An 18,112-nucleotide genomic window follows, 5' to 3' on the forward strand; every position below is an offset into this window, starting at 1 on the left:
CATCAGAGAGATCTTGAAACATAAATCAAGATGGCTTTTAAACAAACAGCAAAAAAACTGGTATATAAAGATCACTTAGCAAAATCACAAACCTGTTACAATTCAGGTCAAGAACTAAGCCACTACTAATCATTGTAAGAACTCAGAATTACATAAACGTCACTGAACTACTGTGTTGCTAAATCAGATGTGTTGTACACTGCGTGATGCAGCCTGCTTGCATTTGCACTGTATACGCAGCAACCTGGGACGGCCTGGAGTTGGTTAATATGAGTTTTCTCTGTTTTCAGGCAGGTTGAATATCCCGTGATGTGCTGGATCTGAACTATAATTAATAATTAATGTTATGTTCTTGTATTATGTGCCTGGAAGACATAAAAACTGACAAAAAGCAATTGCCAAATGATTGTTTCATGGGGTGATCCAAGAACTGATGAACTAAACATTCTTTCTCAGGAAACAATGGATTTTTTAAAGTCAATAAACAAGTGCATTGTTTGCATTGATTGATGCACATATTTTAGACTGTTACAAAATTAGGATCTATTGCGTATCCTAAACAGTTATTTCCATAATGAGAAATGGATGTACTAAGATATTACGGACACTAATTTAACTTGCCTTTTCAAAACAGAATTGTTTGGGGGTATGGGGGTATTTCTAAGGAAAACGTTACACTTAGAAATAACACTTTTAAAAAGCAAATCTGTCAATTCTGTCAAAATCTTAAATTGAGCTCCAAAGACAAATTGTCTTGATATCTCCAAAAATCTTTAGTAAGTTGCATATGCATAATTCGAACATGTTTAACTAAAAATATCAAAGTGAACACAATTCAGCAGAACTTTGTCTAAGCAAGCTCTGTCACTTCAGTGATCCACGAGTATGAATTTGCAAAGGAGACCCATCAGGATATTTTGGTGGAGGTGGAAGGAGGGAATGTGTTTTCAGTATTTTGATCTATTGCTTTACCTGGATGTTATTCATGATATTTGTTGTTATTCCAGATTTCATATTTATCAACAGGAGCGTGGCTATAAAGGTGAGACGCTCTAGTAAGAGAAATGCAATATAAATGATTTTACAAGGCTGTCAGATTGCATCTGCGAGGACAGGATAAGGTGTATCATGCTCCCATTTATACGAGGACTGAACGAAAAAGGGCAGATTTAGTTTTATCAACAGAGACTTCTAGGTGAGATGTTAGAAATGTCACTGACGATACATGCATAATTCCTGCTCTCAAATGTTTCTTATGAAAGTAGGCAAAAAGCACACACACACACACACACACACACACACACACACACACACACACCATTTGAATAATAATAATGCTCCTCCTTTTTCTGATCACTCTTTCTAGAAAAGTTGTAGGGTAGAACCTCTGGTTGGTAATATGGTAGCTGAAAGGTACAAGTTGATAATTCTACCTGCCTTTCCGAATCAAACAAACCAAAAGTTTAATTATTTATGCATAGTTTTAAGATAGGGAAAAATAAATATTTTTAAAAGGAAAATACAGAATTAAACAGCCCACTTTGAAATAAAGTAGCTTATTTCTTCTTTTCCTTCTTTATCATTTAATTTCTGATCTGCATAGCATATAGGTGAGTAATTATTTGAATTACCTCACTGAAATCACACCTGAGACATCTAATTGGGTATGTTAACACTGACATCTAGTTGTGAAATGGAAGTTCAGTTGAATACATCCAATGTCTATTTCCTCTCTTTTAAAGTGATAGCTTAATTAGGAATAAAAGTACTAAGCAAAAACAGACCAGCAAGGATATTCTCTCTCTCTCTCTCTCTTCTAAATTTAAAATCATTGCCAAATATTTTATCACTACTAGCAAAGTACATTTCTTGTTTCATTTTAAAGATTCTTGCATTTCAAAAATCACAAGTAAATTATTTGTGAATTAAATAAAATAAAAAATAAGTTTGAGAAGAAATTGTTTAAATCCTTAGACATTTAGCTAATAGTCAACTGAAACCAATTTACCTTGGGTTAAGACATACTTTAGAACGTTACCAAGATCAGACTAAATACAAGAGCTTATCCATCGGAAAGTGATGAAACTGGTCGAGATCTGCCTACAGACCACAGCGAGAGAAGTGGGATATGCCAAATTAATGTTTTCAAAAAGGCACATGGAGGGAGTTTACATGGAAAGGAAGATAAAGATGCTATGCCAGATCATATAAGAGGAGGCAATGAATTCTGAGGAGGACCTTGAGGAAAGAAGTTAAGATGCAAGAAATCTTTCCTGTAAGTCTCAGAAAGTCCATTTAAAATGGTGTTGGCGTGATGAGTTAGCTAACACAGCTACTGCTCTTTCTCTCCTTCTCCCTTCCCCTCCTCTCTCCTCCCCTCCCCTCCCCCCTCTCACCATATCTGGGCCTTTCCTCGGCAGAAGAGAAGCAAGAGAGAAACCAATTTGGTAGAGGCCACACACCCTGCACAGGCCTGCGCTACTACCCTTAGTCCTGGGGATGCGGGCAGCAGCAATTTCCAAGGACATAAACTGATCCTAAAGGAAAGTTTAATTGTAAATATAGGCAGCTCAAATTAGAGTTAACTTGAAACTCGAGAACAGCACAGCACAGCACAGCAGGACTTTCTGTGATGATGAAAACGTTCTCTGTCTGTAAGTCCAATACAGTACACTAGCCACGTGTGCTTATTGAGAGCTTAAAATACGTAACTGAGGAACTGAATTTTTAATTGAATTTAATTTTGCTAATTTAAATTTAAATAGGTGTACATGGCTCATGGCTACCATACCGGGCAGCACAGCTCTATAATCATGGGGATCGCTGCTATCAGAGGTCCTGCATGTGGGGGCATCATGTGCAGTGGATATTATGATGTTCATGTTCTGACACTTATTAGTTATGTAGCCTTGGAAAACTCACTCATCCTCTCTCTCTAAGCTTCAATTCCCTCACCAATGAAATTGACATAATAGCAGTTCCCACAAAGGGCTACTATAAAACCTAGTGAAATAAAATATATAAAACACCTAGTATATAGTAGACTCTCAATAACTGTTAAAATTCCTATTTATTGCCTGACATCTATCTGAATATTATAGATTAAATAGACAATAATTACCATAATTAAATATTTTCATTGTTGTTGTTGTTTTTGTTATTGTTATTAAAGCTAGGAAATTATACCAGTGAAAAAAGTTTAAGAGCTATAACTGTTCATGTGGACAATAATTTCAAGAAAACATATTTGTGAAAGCTTTTAGAGTGACATAAGAAAAAGGGATCTTCTTCATAAATAACAATAACTAGATGGTTCCAATCTCTACTATAAAACACCAGGAGGAAATGGACTAAAATTTAATCCCAAGAGATTAGCACTAATAAAAGCAAACACTTCCCCGACAATGCTATCAAACCCTGGCAAGAAAGAGGGAAACAGTTAAGTTTGGGGGGAGGGGGATATTTTTCAAAACAAAGCAGAATCTCTTATTTCCATGATTTTTATTCCTTGTTTTGCCCAATATGGAGAAAATGTCCCGTTAAACAAACTTGTAAAGATACTTTCTGTCCCTAATACTCGATGAGCCATTCAGAAAAGGAGAGTAGGCCTTCAGGATACCTTTCACTACCTACCATTATTTGGCATCGGCCTTGGTTTTTTTGCCCTAATTCCCTGGTTAGAAACTAGACAGCTGACACGGGAGACATGCTCTTCTATGGCTGTCTATTGATTTGCGTTTTCTAGCTACTACATTTTCAAAATTATTAAGGGATAAAATACATCTATAATTACATTGTGCCTAAAAATATAACATTTCTGTCTCCATATTCAGTGATGATGCAAAGAAAAAGTAATTTGTAGGTACCCAACTGCAAGAATACTGTATAAATGCTCATTTTTTTCCCTTCACAGATAAAGCTAGATCTTAGATGAAATATGGCCACATCTTTCTTGATGACATCAGACTTCAATTCCCTTGTCCCTCTTCCCATTTCAAATTACCTAAGCAATACTCACCTATTAGTCAAACTTAACACTAAACAAATGAGTCCTTAAAAAAAAAAGTATAAACAGTGGATAGCAAACATCACCATCTTCTTATTACAGAATTCAAAAAACGTCTCAATTTCTCATTAATGCCGAGTTTCTGAAGTACATTTTACTTCATTCCATGATTTCTAGTCATACTATCTCTCCCAACATTAATTTCCTCCTCCTCTTCAATAACCAAACATCAAATGTATGGCCTGGGGCAATGCACCCAAGTGAAAGCACTATGTCCTGTCCCCTCTGAGCTGGAGGTGGCCGTGGGGCAAAGTTCTGACCACTGAGATACAAGTAGAAGTATATCACTCTCAGGAAGTCTCTTAGAAGGGAAGAGGGTGAGAGTTGCTTGTGCTTTCTGGTCTTCCTACTATTGATTTGGAAGCTAAATGTAATGGCTGGAGCTCTAGTCACCATGTTGACCATGAAGAGGAAGATCATTCTGTAGGAGGCTCAGCAAAGAACTGAAGGCCCTGAGGCCCTGAGTGACTTCATGGACTCCCCACAGCAGCCCTCGACTACCACACTCAGATGCATTTTATGTGAGAAAGAAACAAACGTCTACCTTCCTTTAGTCACTCTTATTGTGGATGTTTCTATCATTGACAGTCGAACCTAATCCTAACACATACTGCAATTGTTTAGATAGTGTGTGTGAGTGTGTGTGTGTGTATAATGAGAAGAGAATTTCAAGTTCATTTCCTACTATGTTTCCCTGAAAATAAGACCTAGCCGGACCATCAGCTCTAAAGCATCTTTTGGAGTAAAAATTCATATAAGACCCGGTCTTATTTGAATATAATAAATGACCGGGTCTTATATAATAATATAATACCAGGTATAATATAATATAATAATATAAAATACCAGGTCTTATATTAATTTTTGCTCCAAAAGATGCATTAGAGCTGATGGTCCGGCTAGGTCTTATTTTCGGGGAAACATGGTATTTAGAACAGATCTATTTAATTCAACAAACATTTATTGAGTATCATGTACAAGTATTTTGCTAGACCATACAGGGGTAAATATACAAAGTTTATATTTATGGAAGGCAGGGGAGTTTTTAAACTAAAACAACATTGTTTTCCCCTAAAGTACAAGAATCCTTCCCTTAATATAAAAGTCATTTCCCCTCCAATTTTCCTTATCAAGTGAATTTCAACTAAACAAATACTATTATCATTTTTTCCTTTAAGTTGCATCTGTGTTCTCCTGAAGAGATAAACTCTAGACCTTTGATAAAAGAAAATATAAAGAATTTAGAAAACCTACCAAAATGATATATTAAATAAACAACTCAAAGATCTAATATGAACAATGTTACTAGTAATACCAATATGAATAACAATAGCATGTTATACTCAAAAGCAAAATGGCTTAAGTTTTGGCACAATGATAATCAACCTCACATATTTTCTATCCTCAATAATCTCTTGCTAAATATTTTTGCATGCAAGACTTCTTCAGATGATTTTTAGCATCATATTGGTTATTAGAAAGAGACAGAACAGCTATCACTAAGGGAGCTGTGCTTTCCCTCTAGAATGATGCTTCTTTGATTGTTACCTAATAATCAAAGGATAAGAAGTAGAAGCAAACTGCTGTGATCCTCGAGATGAAACAAAGGTCAAACTATAAATGTTGATAATGATCACGAAAAAGAGAATGTCAACCATAATTTAATTTTTCAGACTTTTATTCAGCAGCTCTTTGAATGAGTACTAGTTCATAAGCCCTTTTTACAAAAAGTGTTTGGCATTTAAAATAATTTATTGTTCTAAGATTAAGAAATGCCTCCTTCCATCAAGTTTTGATAATATTTAAGATAAAATCACTTGGAAAGTGAGATGAGATTACTTTAAACCTATATTTTGTTTAAAGGGAAAACAAACCTTCAATTGTTTTTGCTGCTTACAGAAAGTCTGTATTTTAGAAACCTTATAAAGGGAGATGGTCTGTGTTCAATGGACATGTTTATTTATAAGATACACATATCAATAAACATAACACTTAGTGTCAATTTTTTTAAGTAAAATATGAAAGCATCAAATGTACTTTTATCTGAACTCACATCAGTAAATTTGCACATATGGGATTCATCAGATTCCTTCTGGATTCTAACCAAATCACCCTAATGCTTAGTCTGGTAATTCACCACTGCCTTCCCTCCCGATAAAATCCAACCTTCTTAGCTGGAGTTGGACCCTGTACCTGGACAATCTCCTATCTTGACGATGCCCCTTGACCAACCCCTCTCTCTTCCCATTCACACTCACCACACGCATATGCATACACTCGTCCCTCAGGGAAGAGCAAACTACTTACCGCGCCCCTAATGGGCCACACTTTCTCAATCCTCTGCACTGGCCTCCTCTGCCCGACCTCTGACACCGTCTCTCTCGTCCCAGATCACTCAGCTCAGACATGACTCCTCCAGGAAGCTTTCAGGGCTTTCATCACTCTGTGGTTCATGCTATCATCACGTTTATCCCAGGACACAGCCTCTATCACTAGACCACGTGATCTGACAGCGCCCGGGCCATGTCTCATCATCTCACCACTTGCAGCCCCGGGGCACTGCTGCGACTGGCCCCCACAGCCCTCAGTGAACGTCTCTTGACTGAATAGATGCATGAGAATGAGTGAACCTGATGTCTAAAACCAACTCCTGATTACTGCTGATTGCCCTCTTCACTGTCCAGTTCACAGAACTAACTTAAAAAGTCTTGATACGCATGTACTTAATGTGACGATCGGTATCTATCGCAAAGTTTGTTTTTAAGTAGATTGTTTGACACTTAGATCAATTTTTTTTTTACCTTGGAAACAAAACCAAGTTCCCAAAATGGCCTACGAAATTCTATTTACCTTACAACTTCTTACATACAGCCCTGTCAGGCAGTTAGTAAGTACTGATCACAGTACCTCCCACGTCCGGGGCACTCTGCCAGGCGCTGAGGCGACCAGGTGAGTGGACATCTGTTCTGCTTTGCCAGCATCCAGGCCCCCTTTGCTGGCGATAGGCCCAGATTTTCTTTTTGGGATCTCACCTCACTTACTCTCTGTCAAAGCGGTTCGGATGCCCTCAAACCCCCCACCCTCGTTTCTACGTAAGCACGTGTCAAGTGCCAATGCCAATAAGACTTCCCAGAATGCTTTCAGGATGAGCACGAAATTCAAAATGAGCTAATTAGGCACGAGCGGGAATGCCTGGCTTTTTCTTGGGCAACTGGGAAGAGACGCCTTGATCTTTCCGACAGAGTTTAACCATGGAAGGATGCAAGGTCAGGGGCCACTACAGCCATCTTGATGCAGTGAGGGAAGAGTGGAGATAAAAACGCACCCAATCCAGAAGGAACAAAGCTGAGATATACAGAGAAAGAAACAAGTCCCTGGTGACATGATTTGAGCCCCTCCTTCAAGTTCTATCCCAAAGCAAGCCTATAGCTGGGATTGATCATTACACGAGTTTTTATAACTTTTATGTGAACCCATTTGGTTTGAGTTTTCGTAACTGAAAATAACAGTTCTAACAAGCATTCAAAAGAACACACACTTATGTATCATTTGTCACTATGAAGAAATGTATTTCACATTCCAACTTGGCAAGCAGAGCAACACCACTGCCAAAAGCTTTGCAATGAGTAATTAACTATATATCTGCAAAATAGAAGCACTTCTCTTGATCAAACTCTCACCAAGTGTTCTAAATTGAGGCAATAATGGCAGCAGTCCCAATTTGGGGAGCGAGGGCTTCGTTATGAAGCTACTCAATTACATAATCCTACATATGTATTCTAAGTATAACAAATATGTAGAGTCATTTGTAACCTGTATCTCTAATGTCTTTTCAGAAGCACATATTTTCAGTGGTACGGTGTTATCAATTCTTATAAAATTCAAGTTCTGAGAGTAAAAACAATTAAAATAGAAATTTTAATCACAAGCATTTCAAAAATATGTAATTTTAAATGATAAATTAACACATAAAAGAATACTGAACCTCACCAATAATGACAGAAATCCACATTGGTCGGTTTTACCTACCGGACCGGCAAAGATTGTACGACAGGAACACAGTCCAGGGCGAGCAAGTGTTTGACAAAATGTTCCCTTCCCCAGGTTGGCTGGGGGATACATTAATTCAACCTTTCTGTTCTTAGTCCTTGCTATTCCACTTCTGGCAATTCATGCTAAAGAACTATTTGGATAAGTAAAGATATAAGACCACATACATGTATGAGAACAGACATGTGAAAAATGATACCCATATATACTGACATAAAGTGATATACATATTTTTAAGTACAAAGAGCAAGTTGCTAAATATCCTGTTGAGTAATGATCCACGTTTTGTAAAGTGTATGTGCATATGCACATAAAAGAAAAAAAAAAACAGCAATGTCAACACGGGCTATCTGTTGGTGGTAAAGGTGGGATTTGGGGTAATTCTTATTTCTTCCCTTAAACTTTTTTTTTCCTTTACAATACTACTTTTATAATCAGTAGAAAGCGAACCAACAAAAAACTATTTTTATCTTGGAATAAAAGAATTCAATACTTGTGTTGGCTGTGACCCTGAGAAATCACAAAAGGAAAGTTAAGTATCAAGGTCAGAGGAAAGATTCGGATACATTCTCAAAACATGCTCACTGGACTGTGACCACACACTCACACACACACACACACACACACACAACCAGTGAACAGCTGTAACTCAATGCATTATTTTATCCCACCAACTCTCAATAGTCAAAAGAATAAAAACCAATAAGAATTAAACTACATTAACGTAGTTTTTTAGAGATCAACAAGTAACTAGCATATGGCCAATAATGTAATGAGTTGAAAGCTACCTATTTGCATTACAGAATTCAAAGGATATAAATCTTTCTCCACTTTTCCCATGACATTTAAGATATTTCTCTTAAGCTCTTTAAATTAAGGAGACTACCAATGTTTACAAATACATTATTTAAACAGTTAAGAAATGAACAATATAAATTTATGTGGTCCAGCCTATCAAAAAAAGACTTTGTTTTACACAAATTTGCTTTGTGAATGAATATCTATGAATGGTTCATCACTATAAAATGTTGAAATGTTCTTTGCTGATGTTTTCTCATAATTTAAAAGATGATAATTTCTGATATATTCATGGAAGAAATTACATAAGCATGAGTACTCTGTAATATAGTTAACTGTGAATAAAAAATATAATTATGTTAAATATAATTGTAAAAATATAATTATGTTATCAATCATAAAGATCCCCAAGATGAAACGAAAAACTCCACTCTAAATTTGTCCTGCCATTCTGAGCCCCTTTGCTTTATAATAAACCTTGAAAGCTTATACTTTTTATCATTACTGACTTTATAAAAGTTTTTAAACCCCATCCTGAATTTCTGTTATAGGCACCTCTAAAAGAAGAATTAAGTTTCCCAATTTTGCACTAGGCCAGAAAGCATAAGTTAGCCATAAGACCTCAGAGGAAAACACTTCAATTACTTCATTCCTCATTTTCCTCATTCATATGTCCTTCTGACTATATAGAGGGAGGGCCAAAAAAGTGTATACACATGACTTGTATTCATCTTTTGTTATCGGTATATATTGTCACTTTCTTAAAACGTGTATACATTTTTTGACACCCTCTGTATTTCTCTGCAAATCTTTTTCCATTAAACCACATAGTAGCCAAGAAATTAGTTATTATTTTTGTATCAGACTGTCATAGGGACATCGTACAGAGATGTTTTACAGAGAAAGAGAAAGAGAGAGAGAATTCATATGTTCTGAAAAGAAAGATTAAGGACACAGATACCTAGCCTGTTCTTTGCCTGTATTTGAATTTTAGTTCCACCAGTTTCAACTGTGCTACTTAATACCATTTACTTAACCTCGTTATGCCTCATGTCTTTACCTGTAAAATAGAGATAATAAAATACCTATGTCATAGGGTTTTCTGAGGACTAAAGTACTTAATACCTTTAAAGCTCTTACATTTGTGCTGGCTATGTAGTACTCACTCAATAAATGTTTTGCTATTGTTATTATCAAAAATACAAAGACTTTTTAAAGTATCACATGCTAAAAAGGACCAGGTGTGACAGGAAGTCTCGTTGCAGATAGATGTGAGCACCAGTTGAGGATTTATTGTTTTAGAGAGTAGTTTGGCAGTCTGTATCTAAAGCCTTAAAAATTGCTCTGGACTTATCAATTTTATAGTTGGGCACATATCCTAAGGTGTGGTAGGTATTAGAATGACCCCCTCCCCAACAATGTCCACATCCTAGGTCCTGAAACCTGTGAAAGTGTTACCTTACATAGTGATTTTGCAGACAAGATGAAGGAATTAGAAAGAAGAGATTACCCTGGGTTACAGATAGGCCCAATGTAATCACAAGAAGGACGGAGGAGGGTTAGAGTCAGAGAAAGAGTCTGATGAGGGCAGGAGAGGTCAGAGAGAAAGGCTGGAAGATGCTACACACCTGGCTTTGAAGACGGAGGAAGGGGTCACAAGCCACGAAATGCAGGTGACCGCTAGAAGCTGGAAAAGGCAGTGACACAGATCCTCCTCTAGAGCCTCCAGACAGGAATGCAGCCCCGCTGACACCTTGATTTTAAGCCTTCTGATCTCCTGAACCGTTAGATAGTAAATTTGTGTTGCTTCAAGCCATTAAGTTTGTGGTAATTTGTTGCAGCAGCAATAGGAAACTAATACATAAGGCAGTAATAGAGAGGTGGAGAAAAAGACCTATATAAAGAACAAATGCTATTTTATTTATAATAATGAAAAATTTATAAGCAATCTAAATGTTCAAAAACAGGTAATTGCTTTGAACAAGTATGGAACTTTTACAAAATGGAATATCACACAATCATTAAAAACCAATTAACAAATATATATATATACATACACACACACACACACACACACACATATGTATATTTACAGCTAAGACTAAATCACATGAGACCTGTAACATTTTATTACATACAAATATATTTAATGGCAAGGAACAATTCAAGATATTTTAAGTAAAAATGGAAAGCTATAATTTATTTGAATGTTCCCAGACACACCACATGTAAAGATTGAAAAGACGTAATCTAAATCCTCAACAGTTTTTTATCCCCACATGAGCATCACATATGATTTTTATTTTCAAATTTTCTTCTTCATTTGTGCAGCATCAGTATTTCCCAGTAGACCATAATCTCTGGAGAAAAAGAGCATGGTTGTCTTGTCGATGCTGTATCCCCATCACACAGCAGAGTAACTGACACGGAAATCACTCAGTAATTACATGTTGAATGAATAGATGCATATTTTTTCAGTATTTCCCATTTTTAAACAAATGCATCATATAGTTAAAAATAAAAATAATGTAAAAATAGTATTTTTAAAATATTCAACTTCACTAGTAATCAAAAAATTAAAATAATTGCACCTAGTAAATCATAGCTTTAAATATATCAAACACCTGTAAACATTTCTGGTCACACAGTTTATTGCATACATTCCTTTAAAATGTAACTTGACAATACCAACTTTTAAAATGCTCATGCTCTATAACTTATTCATTCACTCAACAAATCTTTATTGAGCACCCACTGTGCAACGAGCACTATTCCAGGTGCCAAGGATACAACAGTGAACAAAGTAGAACAGAATAAACAAATCCCCACACAAACAAAATCCCAAACAAAAACATCCCCACCCTCACAGAGCTTACATTCTAGAAGGGGAGGCGTCAATGAAAAACATAAACAAGTAAAATATATATAGTATGATAGGGAGTGCTAAGAGGAAAGAAAAAAAGGAAGGGGGGTAGAGAGGCCGGCAGAGGCTGCAATCTGCGATGCTGATCCGAGAAGCCCTGAGAAGACGACATTAAAGACAAGGGACTGGTCAAGTGGCTCCCTGGGGGACAGCATTCTAGGCAGAGGACCAGCAGGAGCAATGGCCCTGAAGTGGGGAGGTCCCTGGTGTGCTGACCTGTAGCGAGAGACCAGCATCCCTCATTCACTCCCCGGGAGCTAACACTGGTAACAGGACAATGTGCATCCTTCCCAACCACTTTCTAAGCCCAAACTCACCTCCATGTGTGTATGTACGTATATATGTGTGTGTATATATGTGTACACACACGCACTGTGTGTATGTACCCAAATATAAGACAACTAGAATAAAAGTCAATTGCCTCATCATTTTATCCATGAGAATATCCAAACTTAGATGTATGGGCATTTTCATTATATAGATGATGAAAGGATATAGGTGAACTATTAAAATAACTTCATATTACATAACTTATTCAACTGTACAAACATATTTTGAATAACACTCTCCTGTGTTCATTTAGAAATGTTGCTTTTTTCTCTCAAATTTCATAAAACAACTTTATTCTGCTTTCTCATACACATCTTTGAAATCAGGGTGTTTATTGTCACTAAAGCCACTTTTTAAGTCATCTAACAGTTTTCAAGAGCACATCAACATCCTCAAAGTTACCTGAGATCTAGCACTTTTTGAGTTCATGCATCATAACATCACCAGAAATTTTATGCCAACACAAATACCCATTAGCTATTTATGATCTCCACAAAGTAACCCCTTACTATGTTGCTTTGTAATTTCCAGAAGGTTTGTTTACAGTGATATCAAACACCTGTAAACTGTAAGGTGTAAAAATTATTTCTAAATCTTTAAATTCATCTGTATGATTTTTCATCAATTTCGCCAAGTGACCTCACTAACCATCTAAAACTGGTATTAAGTTTTGTCAGGATAATATACCTTATCCAAGCAGCATTTTATTATTTTACTATTCAAAATAAAGTATAATAATTGAGGAATATGAAGCTCCTTCATGAGGAATAAAATACAAGGCCATAACTTTTTTTGAAGTAAAATTTTTTGGCAGGAAATGAATATATTATATTATCAAATTTATGACAAATATGTCATTAAGAGCATAAGTATATATGTTAAGGTTTTATTTCTATGTTTGTTTTAAATAATGGAATCACAAACCCTTTGATTTTACAATCATGGGAGAAAGTCAAAAGCTGATCTCTTCATAGACACAGATCTCTGGGTTTTAAGTACATTTCCCTTGCCAAATATTGAAGTGCCAACCCAGAAAACAATCTAGAAAAATGACAGATTGACATCTTTTCCCTCAAGCTATAGTCACCAATATTCTGACAGTTCAGAATTGAAAGAAATCTCACAGTCCAAAGAAAGAAATCTCACTGGATGGAGTTCAAGGTGGAGATAAAATATCAGTATTAAGATCAACAAAGAGCACCATTAAGTTTAATATTCAGAGTATAATTTTAACAACTGACTCAGCACACAATACCACAAAAGTAAATTTAGGCCACAAAATAAAATGCCTTCTGAAGAGGCATAGAAATTACTCTGGTACTTTATTATCATCTAAGTCTCAGGGGTTTTAAGATAAAATTTAAACAAGGCCAAAGTAGCTATTTAATATCTCTCATTTCATCTATTAAAGTTCAAAGTACTTTTAACTAGAATTGTATAACGATAAATCCTTCAAATTATGGGTTCTTATTGCACCAAAATTCCCCTGTAAGTATGGAACATGGCAAAGCATATGAGGGTCGGGTGTGTGCTAAAAGGCTTTGTTTCTTAAATTCTGCCTCATTCATTGGGTGCTAAAGAATTACTAAATTTGCTATTGCATTTGAATGAAAATCAGTAATGTATGTGAAGAGCTATCATGATGAACTCTCTAATGGAAGTGTTTTACTGTAGTCCACAGGGTTTGTTTTGCTAGGTTTGGGTGATTTAAAGTCCTAGCATGAAAGGAATTAGTGGATATGAGTAAAAGCAACAATTAATCCAAGGGAAACAATGGTATTGATGGTATTTTTTAATCCCAACATATATTCTACCTATTTTCCTAAAATGAGATGCGTTGTTTTTGTTTTAATTTCAGCAGGATGGGAGCTAATTGGCACTATTTCAGCAGAGCACTTGTTAGGAATACTCCTGACAAACTTCCACGAACAAAGCAGAAGACCAAGAGCATCCTAAGGGGGCTCTGACAGCCACAGATACCAAACGCTACATGGAAACTTAACCTCATGTATCTCTGTGATGGTCATCAATCTGTAAATACTTACAGACTTGCTCCCAAATAGCAACCTCATTAACTTTCCATGCAAACAAGTAATGTTTCTTGACAGGAATTTAAAAAAAAATAAAACACTTGAACTTTATTACTTTCACCACATGTCATTATTAACATAGAATCTAAATTCTATCTACATTGAGTTAAAACCAACTTATTCTCAATGGACTTGATTATTTTGAGAAAATTTCAAATGTTTTATCTTGTGGCACAGAAAAATCTCCATCATCCATTAAAATTTCACATATAATCATGGATACAAAAACCCTCCATGATTCTACTTATTTGACTAGTCTTCAAAACACATACACCCACACACACACACTTTCTATAACACCTATTAACATCCTTCAAAACACTATCCATGAACTATACCTTGGGAAATGCTAATTTAGCTAGTCCAAAAAAAAAGAAAGAAAAATGATCTTCAGGATTTGGACCTAATATCTAAGCTTAAATTTATCACAGTTGGTATTTACTTCAAACTATACATATAACAAGCATGACTCTAGTTAATTTATTCAACTGCTCACTCATTCAACAAATATGTAGAAGCAATGTTCTAAACAAAGGCTATCCTTTTGTGAAACATATATTCTAGTGGGGGTTGGGGGGACAAAGAGTAAATGAATAAATAAGTATATTATATGCCTAACAATGAAAAGCACTACGGTGAAAAAAAGAAGCAGAGTAAGCCAGACGGTGTGGGAGAAGTTCTATTTTATATGGGTTGCTTAGAGAATGTTTTATTAACAGCAACCTGAAGGAAATGAGGGAGCAAGCCTAGGAAAGGAACTTTCTAAAACAGAGAGAAGAGACACTACAATGGCCTAGAGATGGGAGCATGCTCGTTTTGTAGGAGGAAAAGCACTGAGAACCATATTATGGACTATTTGTTTCCCCACTCCCAAAATTCGTATGTTCAAACTCTACCTTCTAATGTGATGACAGGAGTAGGAAGTGAGGAGTTTGACAGGTAATTAGGACTAGGATTAGATGAGGTCATGAGGGTGGAGCCCTCATGAATGGGATTAGTGGCCTTAGAAGAGTCCTGATGGGAGTATACAAGGAGGCAGCACTCTGCAACCTGAAGAGGCCTCACCAGAAGGCAACCATGCTGCCACCGTGATCCTGAAATTCCCAGATCAGGGTGAAAAATGAATTTCTGTTGTTTATAAGCCACCCAGTCTATGGTACTTTATTATAGCAGCTCAAATTTACTAAGACAGCTGCTAAGCCTAGAGTGGAGCGAGCAAGCAGAGCGCAGATGTGGGCAGACCGGGAAAAGGGCTGGCGCTGAACCAAGGAGTCCTGGGCTCTTGTTGAGGACTTGGGCTTTTACTGAGGGATATGAAAATCCCCTCAGAAGTTTTAATCAGAGGAATGACTTATCTGACCTTTCTCAAGGATCCCACTGACCACTGTGTTGGAAATAAACTAAGGGGGATAGAGCAGAAGCAGGGAGCCCAGCGAAAAGGCTTCTGCAATAATACTTTGTCCAGGGTTCCTACAAAAAGACCCCAAGGCAAAGCTTAGTTGCAAATGCTTTTCCGGGAAGGTAAAACCCCCAAGTAGCCAGAGTGTGTGTAGCGAGGCAAGGAGGCAAAAAGGTAAACAGAAGGCAATGCATTACTCAATTGATCACAGCTTCACAAGAAAACCCAGCCCACTGCTCTGGTGGGAAGGACTCAGCGGGCAGGCTGTGTGGGACCACCACCCTCACAGCTGTCAGGCAGAGGGCTGTCTCAACAGTCACAGATGCCCTGCAGGAAAGACGTGCTTTGGGGGAAAGCAGCACTTCCACACCCCCATGTGCATCTGAGCAAGGACCACTGGAAAGACGAAGAAGCGAGAGAGATGCACCGGCTGGCTCCTTCCCCACCCCGTCCTTTGCTGGTCAAAGTCACATCATGAGGTATGTATAGGAAAAACACTTTCCTGTGTTTCTCCTTTACTCACACACCACTCCCACACTCACAATATTTCAGACACCAGATGTGTGGGGATTTCCCCCCACACACTAAGCAATTCTCTGAGACACTAGCTGAATGTGCACAATTCAATTCCATTTTGACACTACCCAGAGTTAGCGCAGACCCCACAGGTGAAGCACTGGGTCCCACAAGCCTGGCCCCACTTCAGACAGTGACTGCAAGCAGTAGGTCCCCAGGTTACCCACACCTTCTGTTCAGACTTGACTACAAATCAAAGGTTCCCACAACCCCTTCCTTGGATTTCATCATTTGCTAGAACATCCCACAGAACTCAGGGAAACATTTACATTTACCAGTTTACTATACAATAAAGGACACGATAAATACAGATAAGCAGCCAGATGAAGAAATAACAAAGGGTGAGGTCTGGAAGGGTCCCGAGCACAGGAGCTTCTGTTCCCATGGAGTTGGGGTACACCACCTTCCTGGCATGTGGATGTGTTCAGCAACCCACAGGCTCTCTGACCCCCATACTTTTAGGACTGTTTGAGAACTGCATCATGGAGGGACAATCAATCATTAACTTAATCTCCAGCCCCTCTCCTTCGCAGAGGATGGGGATAGGACTGAAAATTCCAAGCTTCTAATCATGGGTCGGTCTTCCTGGAGACCAGGCCCCATCCAGAAGCCCAACAAGAGTCTCCTCATTATCACAAAAGACAGTCCTATCACCCAGAAAATTCCAAGGGATTTAGGAGCTCTGTGCCAGGAATTAGGGGCAGAGAGCCACCTACACGTATATTTTCTCTTATTTCACAGGCATGACTCCCCCTCTCCTCCTCTTAGGTCTGTGTTACCCAACCCCTCCAGACAGCTGCTGGGGCAGCTAGATCCACGTCCACAGCCTGGCGCTTTACTGGAGTCCAGACACTGGGGGTACACTGAGCATTGTGGGCCAGCCCCCACCCTGGCCGTCTTATAGGATGAGGCGCCAGCAGCCGAGTCGGGGGCTTCCCTGAACAAGCAGCCCAGGGCCCAGAAGGCAGGTGTGGCCACATGAATCTGGGGTGACACATATATCAAGTTGATAAAACAGGAGAGAGAGTGTGGACCAGGTTAAGATGGAGAGCAATAACAGAATTATAAATACAGTTTCCAGGTAGAGCCAGAATTTGCTGAAGCGAGTGAAAAGAGAAGAAATGAAGATGACTCCAAGGCTTAGATCGCGCCCCTGGAGGAATGGAGATGCTGGAAAGGCTGCCAGGGCAGCAAGTTTTGGAGGAGTAAGGAGAACCAGGAGTTCAGTGTTGTATCTTCTCAGAAAAAAACAAGATAATAGGAACATTAACAAACCTTGCCTTACAGAGAAATGACAAAGAAGCTTACTTTAAAGTTAGAGTTATCAACATAATCAAACATAATGCTTACTACTCAATACGCTAGCCCTGGCACTTCCCTCTTACTAGCTCACGGCCTTCCCGGCACATCCTCCCATAGCTCCATCCGTGCCCTCCTGGTGTCAGTCAGGACATGCTCTAAGGAAGATTATCTTACAGCATGCTAACAGGGGGCTCCACTCCCCCACTAAAAAAAAAAAAAAAAGTGTTCCTTGGTTAAATACATACTGGAAGTGCTGATTTAAACCAAATAGTGTCTGTTTTGCAGGGCTTCTCAACGCCTTTGATACATTACTATGTCCTGAAAATGTTTTAAGGGATAATATCACGTGAAGAGTTCCCTAAACTTGTTTGACCATCAAGGCACACCGATTAATACCTCTCAGAAGTCGGCTACGTAGGATAGCAGCTGGCATGTCTCCACACAGACCATGCCATTTCATGTCTGTGTGTCTACACAGGATGGGCCTTCTATCTGGTAGACACTTTCCCTGCTTGACTATCTGGAAAACACCTAATCATCCTTCAAAATCCCGCTTGGAAAAAAATATCATAACAAAA

The 18,112-nt window shown here is 37.9% G+C and overlaps 1 protein-coding gene across 8 annotated transcripts in view; it reads right to left on the reverse strand.

Moving 5' to 3' along the window:
* The window catches only part of TRDMT1 (tRNA aspartic acid methyltransferase 1), a 67,308-nt gene that overhangs the window by 27,037 nt on the left and 22,159 nt on the right, over window positions 1-18,112 (reverse strand). The window contains exon 2 of one of the 8 annotated variants that reach the window (XM_074324819.1): window positions 10,543-10,808. The exons of the other annotated variants lie outside the window; for them this stretch is intronic. The gene's annotated coding sequence lies outside the window, so the exon portion shown is untranslated. The remainder of the gene's footprint in view (window positions 1-10,542; window positions 10,809-18,112) is intronic. 8 annotated transcript variants of the gene reach the window in all.

Source organism: Rhinolophus sinicus, linkage group LG02, assembly GCF_036562045.2.
Source record: "Rhinolophus sinicus isolate RSC01 linkage group LG02, ASM3656204v1, whole genome shotgun sequence".
Lineage (NCBI taxonomy): Eukaryota > Metazoa > Chordata > Mammalia > Chiroptera > Rhinolophidae > Rhinolophus > Rhinolophus sinicus.